This window comes from Bufo gargarizans, chromosome 6, assembly GCF_014858855.1.
Source record: "Bufo gargarizans isolate SCDJY-AF-19 chromosome 6, ASM1485885v1, whole genome shotgun sequence".
In the NCBI taxonomy this organism is placed as follows: Eukaryota; Metazoa; Chordata; class Amphibia; order Anura; family Bufonidae; genus Bufo; species Bufo gargarizans.
The window spans coordinates 42804522-42825368 of NC_058085.1; the positions used below are offsets into that span (position 1 = coordinate 42804522).

General features: G+C 45.7%; 1 protein-coding gene across 2 annotated transcripts in view; it reads left to right on the forward strand.

The window, feature by feature from the left end:
- The window catches only part of PIK3R5 (phosphoinositide-3-kinase regulatory subunit 5), a 147928-nt gene that overhangs the window by 35555 nt on the left and 91526 nt on the right, over positions 1–20847 (forward strand). The gene's annotated exons all lie outside the window — the stretch shown is intronic.

Genomic DNA, 20847 nt, shown 5'->3' on the forward strand with positions numbered 1-20847 from the left:
ACATGCAGACTGATTCTCTGCTGACATGAAGCCAGATTCTCTGTTACGGGACCTCTCTCCTCTGCCTGTGTGTGTGCTGGGCCTAAATATATGCCAATGGACTGTTGCAGTGGTGGCTGACGTGAAGCCTCATTCTCTGCTATGACATGCAGACTAATTCTCTGCTGACATGAAGACAGATTCTCTGTTACGGGACCTCTCTCCTCTGCCTGTGTGTGTGCTGGGCCTAAATATATGCCAATGGACTGTTGCAGTGGTGGCTGACGTGAAGCCTCATTCTCTGCTATGACATGCAGACTGATTCTCTGCTGTCATGAAGCCAGATTGTCTGTTACGGGACCTCTCTCCTCTGCCTGGGTGCTGGGCCTAAATTTATGACAATGGACTGTTGCAGTGGTGGCTGACGTGAAGCCTCATTCTCTGCTATGACATGCAGACTAATTCTCTGCTGACATGAAGACAGATTCTCTGTTACGGGACCTCCCTCCTCTGCCTGTGTGTGTGCTGGGCCTAAATATATGCCAATGGACTGTTGCAGTGGTGGCTGACGTGAAGCCTCATTCTCTGCTATGACATGCAGACTGATTCTCTGCTGACATGAAGCCAGATTCTCTGTTACGGGACCTCTCTCCTCTGCCTGTGTGTGTGCTGGGCCTAAATATATGCCAATGGACTGTTGCAGTGGTGGCTGACGTGAAGCCTCATTCTCTGCTATGACATGCAGACTGATTCTCTGCTGACATGAAGCCAGATTCTCTGTTACGGGACCTCTCTCCTCTGCCTGTGTGTGTGCTGGGCCTAAATATATGCCAATGGACTGTTGCAGTGGTGGCTGACGTGAAGCCTCATTCTCTGCTATGACATGCAGACTAATTCTCTGCTGACATGAAGACAGATTCTCTGTTACGGGACCTCTCTCCTCTGCTTGGGTGCCGGGGCCTAAATATCTGAGAATGGACTGTTCCAGTGGTGGGTGACGGGAAGCCAGATTCTCTGCTATGGAACCTCTCTCCAATTGATTTTGGTTAATTTTTATTTATTTAATTTTTATTTTAATTCATTTCCCTATCCACATTTGTTTGCAGGGGATTTACCTACATGTTGCTGCCTTTTGCAGCCCTCTAGCTCTTTCCTGGGCTGTTTTACAGCCTTTTTAGTGCCGAAAAGTTCGGGTCCCCATTGACTTCAATGGGGTTCGGGTTCGGGACGAAGTTCGGATCGGGTTCGGATCCCGAACCCGAACATTTCCGGGATGTTCGGCCGAACTTCTCGAACCCGAACATCCAGGTGTTCGCTCAACTCTAACCATAATCATATGCACATCCAATAAATGATGAAGGGCCATTCTGGAAATTCTGCCCTTTGTGCACACAAGAGGTTAATCAATGCTGCTGCCGCATTAAAAAGGAGAATTTGACCACACACCAGGAAGTGAGAAGAACAGGAGGAAGTCAGTGTTTTGCAAAGCTGGTGTTTACAAAGTTTCCCTTCCACCTTGCCGTCATCTCAATGAGGGATCTGGCGAGCTTCACGAAACCTTCATACCGCATACAGATACTGCCACAGGGAATGGGGCACTGTTCTGTGGTCACAATGTATTACTGCACTGCCATGAGCAGCCACATGTGAAAGCCCCTGATGGCCAAGACTGCCCTTCTGGAGGAAATCCTACATATGTGCAAATGTACACATCAAAATCTCAACCACTTACATAGTTACATAGTTTGAAAAAAGACATCTGTCCATCCAGTTCAGTCTGTTATTCCTCAGCATTAATCCAGAGGAAGGCAAAAAGAACCCCTGTGAGATAGGAGACAATTTTCCTCATTTTAGGGGAAAAAATTCCTCCCCGACTCCAATCAGGCAATCAGAATAAGAGATAAGATAAGATGCCTTTATTGTCACTGTACAATACAATGTAATACAATGTACAATACAATGAAATGTTGTATATAATGAAATGTTGTAACTCCCTGGATCAATAACTCCCTAGATCAACGACCCCTCTCTAGTAGCTATAGCCTGTAATATTATTACACTCCAAAAATACATCCAGGCCCCTCTTGAATTCCTTTATTGTACTAACCATCGCCACCTCCTCAGGCAGAGAGTTCCATAGTCTCACTGCTCTTACCGTAAAGAATCCTCATATGTGATGTCACTGTGATAGAACTGAGATCACAACAATGTATAAAGTCAAAAAATTAAAGTAAAGAATCCTCCTCTATGTTTGTGTAGAAACCTTCTTTCCTCTAGACCAGGGGTGGGGAACCTCAGGCCCGCGGGATCAATTAATGTGGCCCCCGGCCACAAGCAGAAGATATAGTGAAAATGCTAATGACCACTTCCATTATAGAAGTGGCCATTAGCATGTGGGAGGCACAAGAAGATTGCACTGCACTGGCTGTCCTCACCTTCCCTGGTCTTCTTCGGGCCCCGCTCTGTGTCCTGACACATACAGCGTCCGGACATAGTGCACAAAGACAGCGTGTGGGCAAGAAGACCAGGGAGGGTAAGTGAATCTGCCAAGTGGCAGCGCTGTCCGGAGCTGGAGAGGTAAGTTTATTTTTTTTTTTATTGTCTGATCTGAGGTCTGGTTGGATGCTGGGGGGTCTGATAGGGGCTTATCTGAGGCTAATTGAGGGCGGGGAAGGTCTGATCTGAGGCTGGGGGGTCTGATCTGAGGCTGGGGAGGGTCTAATCTGAGGCTGGGGGTTCTGATGGGGCTGATCTGAGGCTAGGGAGGGTCTGATGGGGATGTGCTCTGAGGCTGGGGGTCTGATATAAGGCTGGGTGCAGCCAGCCAGTAGCGCAGGGGCAACCTGTGAGGTGCACGGTGGGCCGATGAGGGGCCAAACAATAACACAGTTCATCGGTTTACTCACGGTTAACAGAAAGCCTCCCTGGGCTGGCAGCACAGTGTTGAGGTGGACAGCATGAAATCCTCCGGGGCACGCTCTGTGGTAGGGAAGCACCAGCCAAGAAGGAAGTTGAGGTGCCCTTGATGTTAGGGGTGCTTAGGGTGCTTGATGGTATTTGTTGTGACGCCAGTACCGTTAATGGTGGTACAACCATTAGTAGTAATAATGAGGTAGACAGTGGTAAGGTGCAACTCACAACTTTTAGGCTACTTTCACACCTGCGTTCGGAGCGGATCCGTCTGGTATTTGTACAGACGGATCCGCTCCTATAATGCAAACGATGGTATCCGTTCAGACGGATCCGTCTGCATTATATTTTACTAAAAAAGTACAATTTGTATTCAGACGGATCCGTCCAGACTTTACATTGAAAGTCAATGGGGGACGGATCAGTTTGAAAAATGCACCATATTGTGTCACCTTCGAACGGATCCGCCCCCATTGACTTCCATTGTAACTCTGGACGGATCCATTTGCCTCCGCACGGCCAGGCGGACACCCGAACGCTGCAAGCAGCGTTCAGGTATCCGCCTGCTGAGCGGAGCGGAGGACAGACTGTGCCAGACTGATGCATTCTGAGCGGATCCGCATCCACTCAGAATGCATTAGGGCTGGACGGATCCATTCGGGGCCGCTTGTGAGCCCCTTCAAACGGAACTCACAAGCGGAGCCCCGAACGCTAGTGTGAAAGTAGCCTTACTGATGTTGACTTTGGTTGCAGCAGTACAAAATACAGTCTCTTGTTGGTATGAGAGATAATCTGCAAATCCACTGTTCCTAGGCTTTCTTAGGCTTGATTTGAGCTGTGGGTAAGGTGTACCTTGTTTCTGCTGATGTGCTCAGTCCTATATCTTGTCCTTTCCCTACAAGCTGAACATTGGGACAGGTAAACTCATCTGTTCCCCAGAGTTATGGTGTGGCTGCCAGAAGCTATAAGTCCTCCACCATGCGCAAAGGTGTCTGTGGCCCTAAATAATGACTCTTATCACTGATGAATTAGGAAGCTTGTTTCTATTCCAGGGAGGCAAACTCTCTCCTACTGGTCAGGGATGCAAGTCTATAGTCCGGCCACAGAAGGAAAACGCTCTTCTGCGCCTCACATCTTGGTACTACCTCATAGCGAAGTTGGCTCCACTCACTAATCTGTGTTGTAGAGTCTTCACTCTGCATTCTCTCCCACTAAATTAATCTGATCTACTCAGTGGGACACTGCATGGGGGTCTGATCTGAGGCTGGGAGGTCTGATGGGAGTCTGATCTGAGGATGGGGGTCTGATCTAAGGCTGGGGGTCTGATCTGAGGCTTGGGATCTGATCTGAGGTCTGGGGGTCTGATCTGAGGTCTGGGGGTCTGATCTGAGGCTGGGACTCAAACTTTAGTTGCCCTCCTCTGAACCCTCTCCAGCTCTGCTATGTCTGCCTTGTTCACAGGAGCCCAGAACTGTACACAGTACTCCATGTGTGGTCTGACTAGTGATATGTAAAGTGGTAGGACTATGTTCTCATCACAGGCATCTATGCCCCTTTTGATGCAACCCATAATCATATTGGCCTTGGCAGCAGCTGCCTGACACTGGTTGCTACAGTTAAAGGGCATCTGTCAGCAGATTTGTACCTATGACACTGGCTGACCTGTTACATGTGCACTTGGCAGCTGAAGGACGTCTGTGTTGGTCCCATGTTCATATGTGCCCGCATTGCTGAGAACAATGATGTTTTACTATATGCAAATGAGCCTCTAGGAGCAACAGGGGCGTTACCATTACACCTAGAGGCTCAGCTCTCTCTGCAACTGACACATGTCCTCTCATCTTTGACAGGGCCAGTTTAAATGTCATCACGCCTGTTTGGCAATGAAAGTGGAGATTTGTAGAGAGTGGCAAAATGCTATACAAAATGCTCCAGATGTAATGTGTTACATTTCCCTGCAGCGGCTTCTCAGGGGAAATAAAGCATTGCACAGTCAATGTCCATTCACATCTGTGTAAGGGATCATGTACACCACCGTGATAAGGCTGGGAAACACGGTGCATCTCCTGGGCTGACCACGGCTCCCCTGACCTGATCTGACTGCATCATAGAAATTTATGATACAGTCAGTTCCTATCTGATCACAGGTCTATTGCAGTTCACGCACATGATTATGTGAGCCCCACAATCAGATGGAGACTTGCTGTATCATAAATTACTATGATACAGTCTGTACGGGTCAAGGAAGCCATGGTTGGCCTGAGGGTCAAAGTGGTGACAGAGGGGCGCTTTTGTGTTGTATTGTATTCTATGCAAAATAATTTGATATTGGTAGTGGTCAAAGGCAGTACTGCAAGTGACAGCTGAATCAGTTTTATATATTTTATATTAATATATTATATTTGTATAATTATACAACAGGGCATACTTAATCACAGTCATGATATTTCATGATGTAATGCCCATGAATTCATTGTCTCTCACTTCACCTCCTCTTAAGATGACAACATGGGATTCTTGCAACATTTCATCCTGTTGCGGTTGTATAGTCAAAGTCTCTAGGTGGACACAGATGTGATAAATGTCAGCCAAAAGATCTCTTGGCCAAGCTTGATTGTGTGCATGGGAGGACAGTACAGACCAAAAGTTTGGACACACCTTCTCATTCAAAGAGTTTTCTTTATTTTCATGACTAAAAAATTGTAGATTCACACTGAAGGCATCAAAACTATGAATTAACACATGTGGAATTATATACATAACAAAAAAGTGTGAAACAACTGAAAATATGTCATATTCTAGGTTCGTCAAAGTAGCCACCTTTTGCTTTGATTACTGCTTTGCACACTCTTGGCATTCTCTTGATGAGCTTCAAGAGGTAGTCACCTGAAATGGTTTTCACTTCACAGGTGTGCCCTGTCAGGTTTAATAAGTGGGATTTCCTGCCTTATAAATGGAGTTGGGACCATCAGTTGCGTTGTGGAGAAGTCAGGTGGATACACAGCTGATAGTCCTACTGAATAGACTGTTAGAATTTGTATTATGGCAAAAAAAAAAAGGAGCTAAGTAAAGAAAAACGAGTGGCCATCATTACTTTAAGAAATGAAGGTCAGTCAGTCCGAAAAATTGGGAAAACTTTGAAAGTGTCCCCAAGTGCAGTCACAAAAACCATCAAGCGCTACAAAGAAACTGGCTCACATGCGGACCGCCCCAGGAAAGGAAGACCAAGAGTCACCTCTGCTGCGGAGGATAAGTTCATCCGAGTCACCAGCCTCAGAAATCGCAGGTTAACAGCAGCTCAGATTCTGAATGCACATGTCCAGCTCATCAAGAGACTGCCAAGAGTGTGCAAAGCAGTAATCAAAGCAAAAGGTGGCTACTTTGAAGAACCTAGAATATGACATATTTTCAGTTGTTTCACACTTTTTTGTTATGTATATAATTCCACATGTGTTAATTCATAGTTTTGATGCCTTCAGTGTGAATCTACAATTTTCATAGTCATGAAAATAAAGAAAACTCTTTGAATGAGAAGGTGTGTCCAAACTTTTGGTCTGTACTGTGTATATATATATATATATATATATATATAAATACAGCCATAGATCATTTTTCTGATACAGAGCTCCCAATCTTTAAATCTCCTACATAGACTGAATTAGATGATAAAATTTTAGGCAAATTCAGCCTCCACTAGGGGGTTCTCACTGTATACAGTTTTTTTCCTTTGAATTTAATGTATAAACACTACGCAGTGTGCTCCCCCTGGTGGTGGCAGAAGGTAGATAGAAAAGTTCTATGAGACTGGGATCCCCCTTGTCATATGTGTAGGCAGGGTGGATGGGCTAAAAAAAAGTCTCACCTGTTACTAGTGCCTTGTTTTCAGCTCCAAACTCCCTTCTCTTTTACTTCCAGTCCGCTCTGGACTGGAAGTGTAACGTGCTGTCTACATATATGCCACTGCTGCCTGCTAATCAACGGCTGCAGCGGTGATGTGTGCAGGCACGGCATGTGACCACTGCCATCACTGCCAGCAACAGTGACGTGTGTTGATGGCGCGTCATACTTCTGGTCCAGCGGGAAGTGGGGAAGAATGAAGCTCGTTATAGAACCAGAGGGGCGGTGACAGGTCTTTTTTTAACCCCTCACTCTCACTGCACATGTTTTTCTTATGTAAGGGATCTGGAGCTGTGTACTGGTTCCTACTTGCCCCATCCTCAGCAGGTAGGCCCATGCCCATGGTGAAGGGATGGCTAGACAATGCTGTAAAAATGAGAGAGGTAGTAAAGGACGGCTCACCTTCTAACTGATGATGTATAGGTGCTCCAAACTAGTGCTACACCCTATTCACCAAGTAGAAGAAAATTATAAAGATGGATGGGCACTCTGATAGATGGGATCACATAGATTTCAGAATTAGTCAATGGAATTTTTAATCGTAGTAAATAAAAGCAGTAGCACTACAATCAATACACATGCAGATACTAAATAAAAAAGCCCTAGAAAAAAATGCATTTCAAAAGGACATCCTTTATATAAAGCATAAAATATAAAATATATATAAAATTATATATAAAATAAAAATAAGAAATGAAAAGTTGCTTCTTCCTTTCTAAAATAAAGTACAGGATAGAATCCAAAATATCAAAAAATGCAGAGGACTCTGAAGGTGGAATGAGTCCAGATAGTTGCAGACTTGAATGGGTCCGTGAACCGTTGTCCGTGAAAAAAATAGGACAGGTCATATTTTTTTCACGGACTGGAAACACGGATCACGGACGCGGATGACAAACGGTGCATTAGCCGAGTTTTCCACTGACCCATTGAAAGTCAATGGGTCTGCAGAAAATCACGGAAAACGGAACAACGGACATGGGACACAACAACGGTCGTGTGCATGAGGCCTTACAGGAAGACCCATAGATCCTGCTTAGGGTCTCTTCGCTCACTATATGTGCCATTACATCAAGACGCCTTTTTCATCATAAGGCCAACCAGGCTGTCTGTATACTGCAACTATCTGGACTCATTCCACCTTCAGAGTCCTCTGCATTTTTTGATATTTTGGATTCTATCCTGTACTTCATTTTAGAAAGGAAGAAGCAACCTTTCATTTCTTATTTTTATTTTATATATATTTTTATATATATTTTATATTTTATGCTTTATATAAAGGATGTCCTTTTTTCTAGGGCTTTTTTATTTAGTATCTGCATGTGTATTGATTGTAGTGCTACTGCTTTTATTTACTACTATTAAAAATTCCATTGACTAATTCTGAAATCTATGTGATCCCATCTATCAGAGTGCCCATCCATCTTTATAAGGCCCCCTGCACACGAACGTGTGCTTCCCGTTACCGCATTTGCGGATCCACAATACACAGGTGCCGTTCCGTGGGCATTCCGCATCACGGATGCGGACCCATTCACTTGAATGGGTCCGCAAATCCGGAGATGCGGAATGGTACGGAACGGAAGCACGGAATGAGACCCTTACGGAGTGCTTCCGTGGGGTTTTGTCTCGTACTTCCGTTCCGCAAAAAGATAGAACATGTCCTATTTTTTTGCGGAACGGCCAGATCGCGGACCCATTCAAGTGAATGGGTCAGCGATCCGCTGTGACTGTCCCATGGAGTGTGTTCGTGCATTGCGGGCCACAGCACAACCACGGGGCGCACACGTTCGTGTGCAGGGGGCCTAATGCTGTAAAAATGTTGGGAATGCCCATTGCTGAATCTGACAGTTGCACAAACTATGTTTTGAACGTCTAAGGATACTTTCACACTACTGTTTTTGCTGGATCTGGCAGGGTCCAGCAAAAACGCTTCCGTTAGTGATAATACAACCGCCTGCATCCGTTCAGAACGGATCCGGTTGTATTATCTTTAACATAGCCAAGACAGATCCGTCATAACCACCACTGAAAGTCAATGGAGGACGGATCCGTTTTCTATTGTGGCAGAGAAAACCGATCAGTTTTTCCCAGGATGGAAAGAAAAATGCAACATGTCGCGGTCCACATGAATTTACTGTATATCTTCTGCACGTTATTACACATCCTAACGGGGTGGTTGAAGTCATTCATCAGTTGGGCGCTCCTGCAGCTTTGTGTTTTAACTAATAAAAGGTCTTTATTTCCAAGTCTACTTCCTGCTTAGTCTTCCAGTGAATATCACTATTAATAGACTCATTGTGGAAAAGGAGAAGTAGTAAGAGTGTAGTAAACACGGTACAAAGCTTGTGTAGCCGGACACCTAGGTTAATAGGGAAACAGCACAGTGATCAATGTACCTATTCAAATCAGTGCAAATATGACCGCATTTACACGTGCGCTGAAACAGCATCCGCTATATCAGTACATGAGCATCGGCCTATATCAGTATACAAGGAGCTTTACACCAATCATCCACAGAACCGTCTGCCTAATATTGTGTAAATCCCCCACACATCACCAAAACAGATCTGAACCCTCAAGACATCAACTCCGTTAGACTTCTGAAGGTGTCTTGCGGCAGCAGATCCTGTAAGTTGGTTGGTGCGGCCTCCATGGATCAGGCCTGTTTTCCAGCACATCCCACAGATGATGACTGACATCTGAGGAATTTGGAGACAAGTCATTACTTTGAACTATTTGTCATGTTCCTCATTCCTGGCCAGTTTCTGCAGCGTGGCAGGGGCATTATCCTGCTGAAGGAGGCACCTGCCATTAAAGAGTACCACCGCCATGAAGGTGGGACAATGGTTAGGTAGGTGGTCAGGGGCGGACTGGGAACTTAAAGTGGCCCTCGTTTTGTAGTCGGGTTTGTAGCAAGCAATACCATATTGTGGCACATTATACCACCCCAGCAGAGCCTAATACCACAGTCCATCCCAAAATACTGCCGCCAGCAGCACAAAATACATCCCCAAAAACTTCCACTGGCCGGCCGCCAGGAGGGCTCAGACGGCCCCCTGGGTCTATGGCCAATCCGCCCCTGTAGGTGGTACGTGTCACATCCACATGAATGTCAGGACACAAGGTTATCCAGCAGAACGTTACCCAAAGCATCAAAACTGCCTCTGCCAGCTTGCCTTTTTTCCATGATGCCATCTCTTGTCCAAGTAGGTGATACACCCGCACCTGGCTGTCCACATCAGGGGTGGACTGGCCATAGGCCCTACAGGGAAATTTCCCAGTGGTCCGATGCACAGAGGAGTCACCTGAGCCAGCTACATAACGATCTGATGATCTCATCATTAACTAATACTAGGAGCATCAGGTACTTAAAGGGGTTATCCGATATGCCCAGGCCCCTCATACTCAATCTATTTACCTGGCTCCCCGCGCTGCATGAAAACATCTGGTGTCGGGGGGGGTGACGCTAGGGAGGCTCCCCCCTGTCACCGCCTGCCATTGGCTGCTGCCCCCCCGACACCAGATGTTAACATCCGCGCACAGGGAGAAGCAGCGTCGGTGGTGCGGGGACCAGGAGCAGCGCGGGAGCCAGGTAAGTAGATTCAGTGTGAGGGGTACGGCATTTGTTAGTCTGTGATAACCCCTTTAAGCACCTGGCCAGCAGCCCTCCTGATTATAACTGTATGGCTGTCCTCAGGGCACTGACACAGTTTAAAGCCTCATGCACACGTCCGTGTTCATGCTCAAATCCGTGAGCAGGTGGTCAGTGATGCATCCGTGAAGATGTCCGTGAAGGATCCGTGTTGGGTCCGTGTGTCTGTTTTTTGCTGTCCGTGTGTCATCCGTGTTTCACTGACACTGAACAGCTGAAAAATAATTTTCAAAGCATGTCTTCCTAATGATCCGAGAAACACGGATGCTACACGGATGGCATCCATGGTTTTCACGGACCCATAGACTATAATGGACGTGATGGATCCGTGAACACGGACAAAATAGAGCATGCATCTGTGCTAAAAAAACTTTAAAATGAATGGGAACGTGTGCTGTCTGTGGAGAACACGTACAGCACGCGTCTGTGAAACACTGACGTGTGAATGAGGCTTAATACTGTAGAGGGAGTGGCAGTATTTTGTGCTTCACTGTGGTATTTGGTTCTGCTGGGGCGGTATTTTGTGCTGCACTTTACGCTGGGTTCACACCTGGAGCGCTCTGTATGCGCGATTGTATGGGCGTTTGCAATCGCGCATACAGAGACAAGCGAACGCCCATTGTCGCGCGTTCCCGAAAGTCTATGTACGGGAACGCGCGACAAGACGCCCCAAAGAAGCTCATGTACTTCTTGGGGCGTCGGGCGTTTTACAGCGCGATCGTACTCGCTGTAAAATGCCCAGGTGAGAACCTTTCCCATAGGGAAGCATTGGTTTCTCCTTGTTGAGCGTTTTACAGCGCGTAGGAACGCGCTGTAAAACGCTCAGCTGTGAACCCAGCCTTAGTAGTTGGTTCTGCATGGGTGGCATTTTGTGCTGCACTAAGGTATTGTTGTCCCTGCCTACTTGTGTTGTCTTCATTTTCTCAATTTGGCCCTGTCTACAACATTTTTTTTTGGCCACTTTAAGTTCACAGTCCACTCTTGGTCCACATGATGTAAAACTTGATCAATCGGAACAGGCCGTCTTCTTCCATTGCTCTATGGTCCAGATCTCCTGCTCACCTGAGCATTGCTGGCAGTTTCGGTGCAATGTCCTCTGTGTTCTGACCTGTCAGTTCAGAAATGAAGCCTACCAAACAGGTGCTTACTGCTTTATCTCTCTGAATAATAGAAATACAAATATAATACACGGACGGTCCGTAGAATAAAATATATAATCACCTCGGATTGATATTCCTTTAAAATGTGGTCAAGAACATAGGCTTGGGAAACAGGTGAGCTCAAGTGCTCGTGCCCCTGCCAGGCTGTCCCCCCGATGCTTTCCACTCTTGAGTGCCACTCCTGGATTTTCACGCCAAGTCGCTTTTCACTTCTGGTTCAAGAGAACTGCGCATACAGCTGGCGCATGTGCAGTAGATTAAATGAAGCTGAAGCCGGCAGAGGGATCGCAGACCACGTGCGCTCTCACGTGACATCTTGTTGCGCCTGCGCGAGAGTACAGTGCAGGGTCTGCTTGACATCAGAGGAGCTGGGAGGGGACTTCAGGATGAGGGGAGGTGCGGGGCTCAGTCAGAATGGGCACGTCTTGGCACCACTAACAGTTAGGACAGCCCCTTGGGCTCTTTTCAAAGGTAATTAGCATAAATATAAAATAGTTTTTTAAGGCAAAAAACAGCATTCATATGTCAGACACAGGCATATTTCTAACAGACCTCAGTGAACCTGTCGGCAGCTTAATATGAAAAATCGTGCTTACGGAATCCCTTAAGGCCTCATGCACAAGACCGTTTTTTTTTTAAGGTCCGCAAAAACGTGGTCCGTAGGTCCGTGATCCGTGACCGTTTTTTCGTCCGTGGGTCTTCCTTGATTTTTGGAGGCTCCATGGACATGAAAAATAAATAAAAAAATCTAAGTCAAGTCTGCCATTGAAATGATAGGAAAAAACGGACACGGATCACGGACACGGATCACGGACGCGGATGACAATCTTGTGTGCATCCGTGATTTTTCACGGACCCATTGACTTGAATGGGTCCGTGAACCATTGGCCGTGAAAAAAATAGGACAGGTCATATTTTTTTCACGGCCAGGAAACACGGATCACGGATGCGGCTGCTAAACGGTGCATTTTCCGATTTTTCCACGGACCCATTGAAAGTCAATGGGTCCGCGAAAAAAAACGGAAAACGGCACAACGGCCACGGATGCACACAACGGTCGTGTGCATGAGGCCTAAAGCTGACCATGGATGCAAGTTAGGCCATTACTCCCGCCTCCCCCATTTAGGCCTCATGCACACGACCTTTGCCCGGCCATGCCCGTATTGCAACCCGCAAGCAGTCGGTCCCCAATCTTGGAGATACGGTGTGGAACTGAGGCGCGGATCAGAAGCTCTGTAGTGCTTCTGTAGGTTTTCTGTCCATGCCTCTGCACCTCATGCACTACTTTTTTGCAGTGCGGACCGTCGAATGCAGATCGCAGTCCCCATTCAAGTAATTGGGTCCGTGTCCGCGGACGGTGGTAACACAGTCGGTGCCCATGCATTGCGGACCGCAATTTGTGCTCCGCAGCATGGGCAATGCCGGTACACATCGCGTGCATTTGGCCTTACAGGGGCTCAGGTGAGTGTGTTCTCACTAAGGAGAGGAGAATAGGTCGCTGCATGATACTATCATTGCCAGATTATCCCCCTAAGAAAAATAGGACCGGGCACTTTGAAATCCAACATACTGAAATCTACGTTGATCAGGACACCCCTTTGGTCACTGGTGGTCCCACCATGAACCTTGCTGAAGAACAGGTGCTGCTGTGCATGATGATTTTATAGTAATAATAATTTAGAGATTTCATTAAAAAATGAATAAGAGTTCTCCTATGGTCACCGTAAGAACAAAGAGGACTGGTCCGGGGGTCAGAGGATGGCCCTTAAAGAGAACCTGTCACATTGGTATTTGTGGAAAATGATTCGCATTTTTTTTGCGGCTCAGGCGTGAACCCATTCACTTCAATGGGGCCGCAAAAGATGCAGACAGCACTCCGTGGGTGGTGCTAATCAGTGACTGACAGTTACCCCTCATATATACACACTGATATAAGGAGACATGAGGGGACCGCACACTGGACTCCAGACAAAGACTGAGCAGGAATTTAAATGACTGAAAACCAAGTTAAACTGAACATTTTCCCACTTATCTATATATCAACCTGCTCAGCTCCTCCTGCCACATAAGACAAGGTACACAGGTTCCCTCTCAAACTGGTACCCTAATTTCCACGGGTTGTCTCGCTAAAAAATATTGTGCATTTTTCAAACCAGCACCTGGATCTGAATACTTTTGTAATTGTATATAATTTTAGAATAGCCACTGAGCTATTGAATAAAATGTACCAGCATAGCGCCACCTGCTGTTTGTTCTTTTTTTTTCTTATTCCTCCGTCCACCTCAGTATCATCGATGAGGCAGACGCACATGCTCAGTTCTAACCTTCAACTGTCACCAGCCGTATCTTCTGTTAGGCTCTATTCATTTCTATGGGGCCGCACGATGCGCGGCCTGGATCCGGAAATCCGGACCCACACTTCCGGGTCCGCAATTCCGATCCCCAAAAAATAGAACATGTCCAATTGCGGACAAGATTAGGTATTTTCTATTAAGATAAGATGCCTTTATTGTCACTGTACAATACAATGTAATACAATGTACAATACAATGAAATGTTGTTTGGAGCAATCCTAGATGCCATGGACAGAGGAACAAGAACTGACATTTAAACTAAAGCATTACACTAGAAAAACAAAACATTGCACTAGAAGGCATTACTATTCACAGTTCACAGCATATATATAGCAAGAGAAAAGTAGGAAGTGCTGGCGATGTGCGGTCCGCAAAATGCGGAACGCACATTGCCGGTGTCCGTGTTTTGCGGATCTGCAAAACACACACGGATGTGTGAATGGACCCTTAGGCCTCATGCACACGACCGTTGTGTGCATCCGTGGCCGTTGTGCCGTTTTCCGTTTTTTTTCACGGACCCATTGACTTTCAATGGGTCCGTGGAAAAATCGGAAAATGCACCGTTTGGCAGCCGCATCCGTGAGCCGTGTTTCCTGGCCGTGAAAAAAATATGACCTGTCCTATTTTTTTCACGGCCAACGGTTCACGGGCCCATTCAAGTCAATGGGTCCGTGAAAGAACACGGATGCACACAAGATTGGCATCCGTGTCCGTGATCCGTGGCCGTAGGTTTTAGTTTCATACAGACGGATCCGAAGATCCGTCTGCATAAAAGCTTTTTCAGAGCTGAGTTTTCAATTCGTGAAAACTCAGATCCGACAGTATATTCTAACACAGAGGCGTTCCCATGGTGATGGGACGCTTCTAGTTAGAATACACTACAAACTGTGTACAAGACTGCCCCCTGCTGCCTGGCAGCACCCGATCTCTTACAGGGGGATATGATAGTACAATTAACCCCATCAGGTGCGGCACCTGAAGGGGTTAATTGTACTATCATATCCCCCTGTAAGAGATCAGGGCTGCCAGGCAGCAGGGGGCAGACCCCCCCCCCCCTCCCCAGTTTGAATATCATTGTGCGGCCCCCCCCCTCCCCTGTTGTTAACTCGTTGGTGGCCAGTGTGCGCACCCCCCTCCCTCCCTCCCTCTATTGTTTTAATACATTGGGGCCAGTGTGCGCGCGCCCCCCCAACCCCCCCCCCTCCCTCCCTCTATTGTTTTAATACATTGGGGCCAGTGTGCGCACCCCCCCAACCCCCCCCCCCCTCTATTGTAATAATAGCATTGGGGCCAGTGTGCGCACCCCCCCCCCCCCCCCCCCATCATCGGTGGCAGCGGAGTAGAAGATTTTCATACTTACCTGGCTGCTGGCTGCTGCGATGTCTGCGTCCGGCCGGGAGCTCCTCCTACTGGTAAGTGACAGCAATGCGCCATCACCTATGGGAACGCCTCTGTGTTAGAATATACTGTCGGAAATGAGTTTCACGATGTAGCTCATATCCGACAGTATATTCTAACATAGAGGCGTTCCCATGGTGATGGGGACGCTACAAGTTAAAATATACCATCAGATTGGAGAAAACTCCAATCCGATGGTATAACAGAACTCCAGACTTTACATTGAAAGTCAATGGGGACGGATCCGTTTGAAATGGCACCATATTGTGTCAACATCAAACGGATCCGTCCCCATTGACTTGCATTGTAATTCAGGACGGATCCGTTTGGCTCTGCACGGCCAGGCGGACACCAAAATGACTTTTTTTTCATGTCCGTGGATCCTCCAAAAATCAAGGAAGACCCACGGACGGAAAAACGGTCACGGATCACGGACCCACGGACCCCGTTTTTGTGGGCCGTGAAAAAAAACTGTCGTGTGCATGAGGCCTTAAGCTGTGATGGCTACAAGGAGAGAGCTGCAGCAGAAAGGACATGCCCACTGATAAAAGGACACATCCACTGGGCTGCAGCATGAAGGACGTGCCCTCTGAGAAAGGACATGCATGTTGAGGACACACACCCTGAGCCACTAATCTGAAATAAATCTAGCAGAGCGATTGGAGCAAACAATAGGGAGATCTCTGGATCTACAAAATGTGGGGAACTGAACTGGTTCTAGCTTTGTTAGCAAGAGATTGTTATGTACAATGATGTGTGATTTTTCATTTTTGACTGTCATCATGGCATAATTCCTGCTCTGCCAACATGCACATGGTTGTCTTCAGTCTTTTGAAAGATGCACCTGCAGTTCAGAAGACGTGGCAAACGCGTGTCTAATGTAATTTGTGGTTCTTCAATCCAACCCACAATACTGTCACAAGACTATGAATCAAGATTGCAAAATTCAGGATACGGATGTCTAATTGTGGATGTCGAAGGCATATTAGCCAACTGTTCTAGATCTGCAAGTGAATCACTGACCATTGCTGAACTGACTGCTCAGATGCTGGAAGAGGAATCACATTTTTGCAAAACCTGTTCCCTTGGGTTACATCAGGAAAGGGGCAGATGGTGAAAGGGTATCTTCACAATGCAACATCTCGAACCCAGGCTTTTGAATGGTGATGGAACAGCACAATACCATATGGCTGCCCATATTACCATCAGAGGATTTGTTTCGAATTGCCATTGGCGGTTACGTCAGATTTGACATCCACTAGGCCAGAACCAGATCTAGGTCAACGGAGGTCCATCGTATGAGGGATCCACCAATGTGTCATGGATACTGTGACACATGGAAACCCTAGGCAAGTGTGAAGAGCCTAATAAACATCCCCAACAGCCAGGAGACATCTGAACGTGGTTCTTTATTGAATGCATCATAGTTCAGATTGTGGTATTTCCAAAAGTCCCCCGAGTTCTACATTTACAGAAGGATGCAAACAACATCCATGCATGATTATCTTTAGGCTTGCCTTTAAGTCTACTTTCACACTCGCGTTTTGGCTTTCCGTTTATGAGATCCGTTCAAAGCTCTCACAAGCGTCCAAAACGGATCAGTTTGCATTCTAATGCATTCTGAATGGAAAAGGATCTGCTCGGAATGCATCAGTTTGCATCAGTTCAGTCTCCATTCCGCTTTTGGTGTCCATCTGATGAAACTGAGTCAAACGGATCCGTTCTGACACACAATGTAAGTCAATGGGGACGGATCCATTTTCACTGTCACAATCTGGCACAATAGAAAACGGATCCGTCCCCCATTGATTTTCAATGGTGTTCAAGACTGATCCGTTCTGAACGGATGCAGACGGTTGTATTATCTGAACGGATCCATCCATGACGGATCCGCGCAAAACGCGAGTGTGAAAGTAGCCTAAGGCCCCTTTAACACGGGCGAGTTTTCCTCGCGGGTGCAATGCGTGAGGTGAACGCATTGCACCCGCACTGAATCCGGACCCATTCACTTCAATGGGGCTGTGCAGATGAGCGGTGATTTTCACGCATCACTTGTGCGTTGCGTGAAAATCTCAGCATGTTCTATATTCTGCAATTTTTACGCAACGCAGGCCCCATAAAAATGAATTGGGGTGTGCGAAAATCGCAAATATTCGCAAGCAAGTGCGGATGTGGTGCGATTTTCATGCACGGTTGCTAGGAGATGATAGGGATGAGCCACCCCGGACCCCATTAAAGTAAATTCACTGTATTATTTTCCCTTATAACATGGTTATAAGGGAAAATATTAGCATTCTTAATACAGAATGCTTACTAAAATGTAAATTAAGGGGTTAAAAAATAAATAAAATTAACTCATCTCATCCACTTGATCGCACAGCCGGCATCGTTTTCTTTCTTCTTCTTTCAGGACCTGCAAAAGGACCTTTGATGACGACAGCGCAGGTCCTGCTGCATGAAGATAAAACATGTTATAAGGGAAAATAATAAAATCTACAGAACACCGAACCCAAACCCGAACCTCAGTGAAGAAGTTCGGGTTCGGGTCTGGGTACCACATTCAGTTTTTTATCACGCGCATGCAAAACGCATTGCACCTGCGCAATAAAACTGAACAGCGTAACGCAATTGTAGTCAAAACTGACTGAAATCGCGCGGTTTCCCGCAATGCACACGCAACGCATCCAGAGCAAATCCGGGACGCCCGTGTGAAAGAGGCCTAAGAGGTGACTTCCACCACTCGTCTGGAGCACAGCTGAGTGCACTGCAGGTCATATGAAGATGGGGAACCACAGCTGATATATGTGATTTCCCAAACTAGTTTAAACTATGTGGTCAATTTAGTTAAGTGGCTTAGAAACATTGCAAGGCTTAGTCAACCTCAACTATGGGAGCGCTGCTTATAATAAACCACTACATTCAGAAGATAATTGACGTTTACAGTAAAAAACGAGAGTGGTCAATTTATATGAGATCCACTATTATAACCTGCTAATTCCCCCCCCGCCCCCCAACTTTTATAAGGCTGGCGTTCTGATCAAAGACAAAAATTCCACTATGTGGTCACATATCAGATCTGCTTCTGTGCTCTCCACATTCTGTTTTCTTCGAACTGGAGATGAGATGACTCAGAACAGGAAACCTCACTTCTTCAAAGTGCATCTTTCTCCGCAGCGTTAGTAAAAGATGGACGAGGGGGAGAGGTCCAGACAAGAGAGTAATAAAACGCCGGGAGAGTCCACATACTCAACCAAGCAATGAGTTTCGGATGTTGTTCAAGAAGTATTGGCGGGTGCATACAGTATGGCCTCCACCACATAAAACAAAATTGCAGGTCTGGTTGACTATGTGGACCTTTGTGAATCAGCAGCAAGTCACTAAGATAACAAGTGAAATACTGGGTGGAAGGGCTGGTGTGAATGACTCCTTTCCTAGGCTTTTAAAAAATGATTTCACAAAAAAAAAAAACAACACATAAAACCCATCAAACCCTGCATTTCAACCCATTGGTGATCGGCCTGCTTTGGGCAATTTTTTTAAAAAATTTTCATCGTCGCCCTCCAAGAGCTCTAACTTTTATTTTTCCGTCAATGCAGCCCTATAAGGGTTTGTTTTTTACAGGACAAGTTGAAGTTTTTAATGGCAAAATTTTGGGTTACACATAATTAACTGATTAACTTCTATTAACTCCTCCTCAGGGGGGTGAGGTTGAAAAAAACCCCAGCAATTCAGCTACTGAATTTTTATGTTACCAATTTTGCGGCGTTAATTTTTCACCCTAAATAACTTAAGTTTATTCTCTGGGTCAGTACGATTTCAGTGATACCAAATACATAGGGCCAGATTTATCATTAGCTCAGGTCAGAATAATGGAGTGAAAAAGTCCCCAAAAAAGTCCTAAACGCTAAAACTGCGCACAAATTTGCAACTTTTTTCTGCTCTGCACTATGCTCGCCAGTTTTCTTATGTAAATGAATCTCTAGACAGATTTACTATTGGGACTATTTAAAAAAGTCGCAAAGAAGTTGCAATTTCACTCCAGTGAGGACCATGCTTATCTTATGAGACTTTTTAATAGAACATGCGACTTTTTCATATAAACGTGCAACTTTTTCGTAAAGATGTGCGACCTTTGTAAAGCTGCTTACTGACGGATAAACTGCTACCGTCAAACCACATTTATTACAGTCTTAAAGGGCCGATCATAAATCTGACTTGGCTAAAACTGACTTTAGCCATATGTTAAAGTGGAGTCAGCTGTCAGAGTCGTGATAAATCTGGCCCATAGAGTTGTTTTTTTTAAGTTTTACTACTTTGGAAAAATAAAACCCCTGTAAAAAAAAAAGAAAATGTTTTTCCACTGCAGCATCCCAAGACCCAGAACTTTAGCATTTTTCATTCTACAGAGCTTTGGGAGGGCTGGAGTTTTGTGGGACGTTTTGTAGTGTTTGTTGGTATCTTTTTGGGGTACATAACACTTTTTGATCGCTTTTTTTGGTGGCAAAAAGCAGTAATTCTGACTTTTTATTCTAAGGCGTCCAATGTGAAGGATTCATTTGTACTGCCGGTCATTATGGATGTGGCGATACCAAATATGTGGAGGGTATTTATTTTTTTTGCTATTTTTTCTATCGCAAAGCATTTTTTTTTACTTGGAGATTTTTAAAAAATTTAATAAAGCTTTCACTTTTCTTTACAGTTTATTAGTCCCACAAGGGGACTTTGACATGCAACCCTCTGATTCTATAATACACTGTACTGTTTATGCAGTACAGTGTATTATACTGTCAATACTATACTGACAGACACTATCTGAGGCCTGGAGGCCTTCAATAGGTCTCTGGCTGCCATACTCAGACATCGGCACCCTGCAGTCTCATTTGCGATGCCTGAGAGAGAAAGCATCCTCCCTCTAAACCACTTAGATGCCGTAGTTGTTATTGACCGTAGTCTCTAACGTGTTTAAAGGCCCTGGTCGGCACTTCTGGCAATCCAGGCCATTAGAGCAGGACCCGGCTATCATGTGAGAACTAGGCTCCTGCTCTCCACTGCATGGGTCGACTAAGAGATGGCAGCCTCGCCTAAGGTTCATTAGTCACCACCATGAAAAAAAGTATTGGCGGTCCCTAATGGGTTAACAAAGATCTAAATGTTTGGTTTGACAGTGGTAATCCTAACAACATAGTACATTACAGTAAATAAAGAAGAAATACATATAAAATTATATACTATAATTTGTGACACGAGCAGAGTCCATCTTCAACTTGGGCCCCAAAGTGTCTTCCTTTATGGCATATACTATCTAGGGACCTTTTCTGGATAGTATAACAGCAGAGCTGAGTCTTACAGACTCACTACATATTTTTACTTGAATTTGTTTTGTGGTCAGAGGCGTGGTTACGGGACAGGTACCTTTGTGAAAGCATCCACACCCCCCTCAATTAAACCTAAGCCGCAAAACTAAACAGGATGAACGAGGCTGAAGATGGTTTGATGT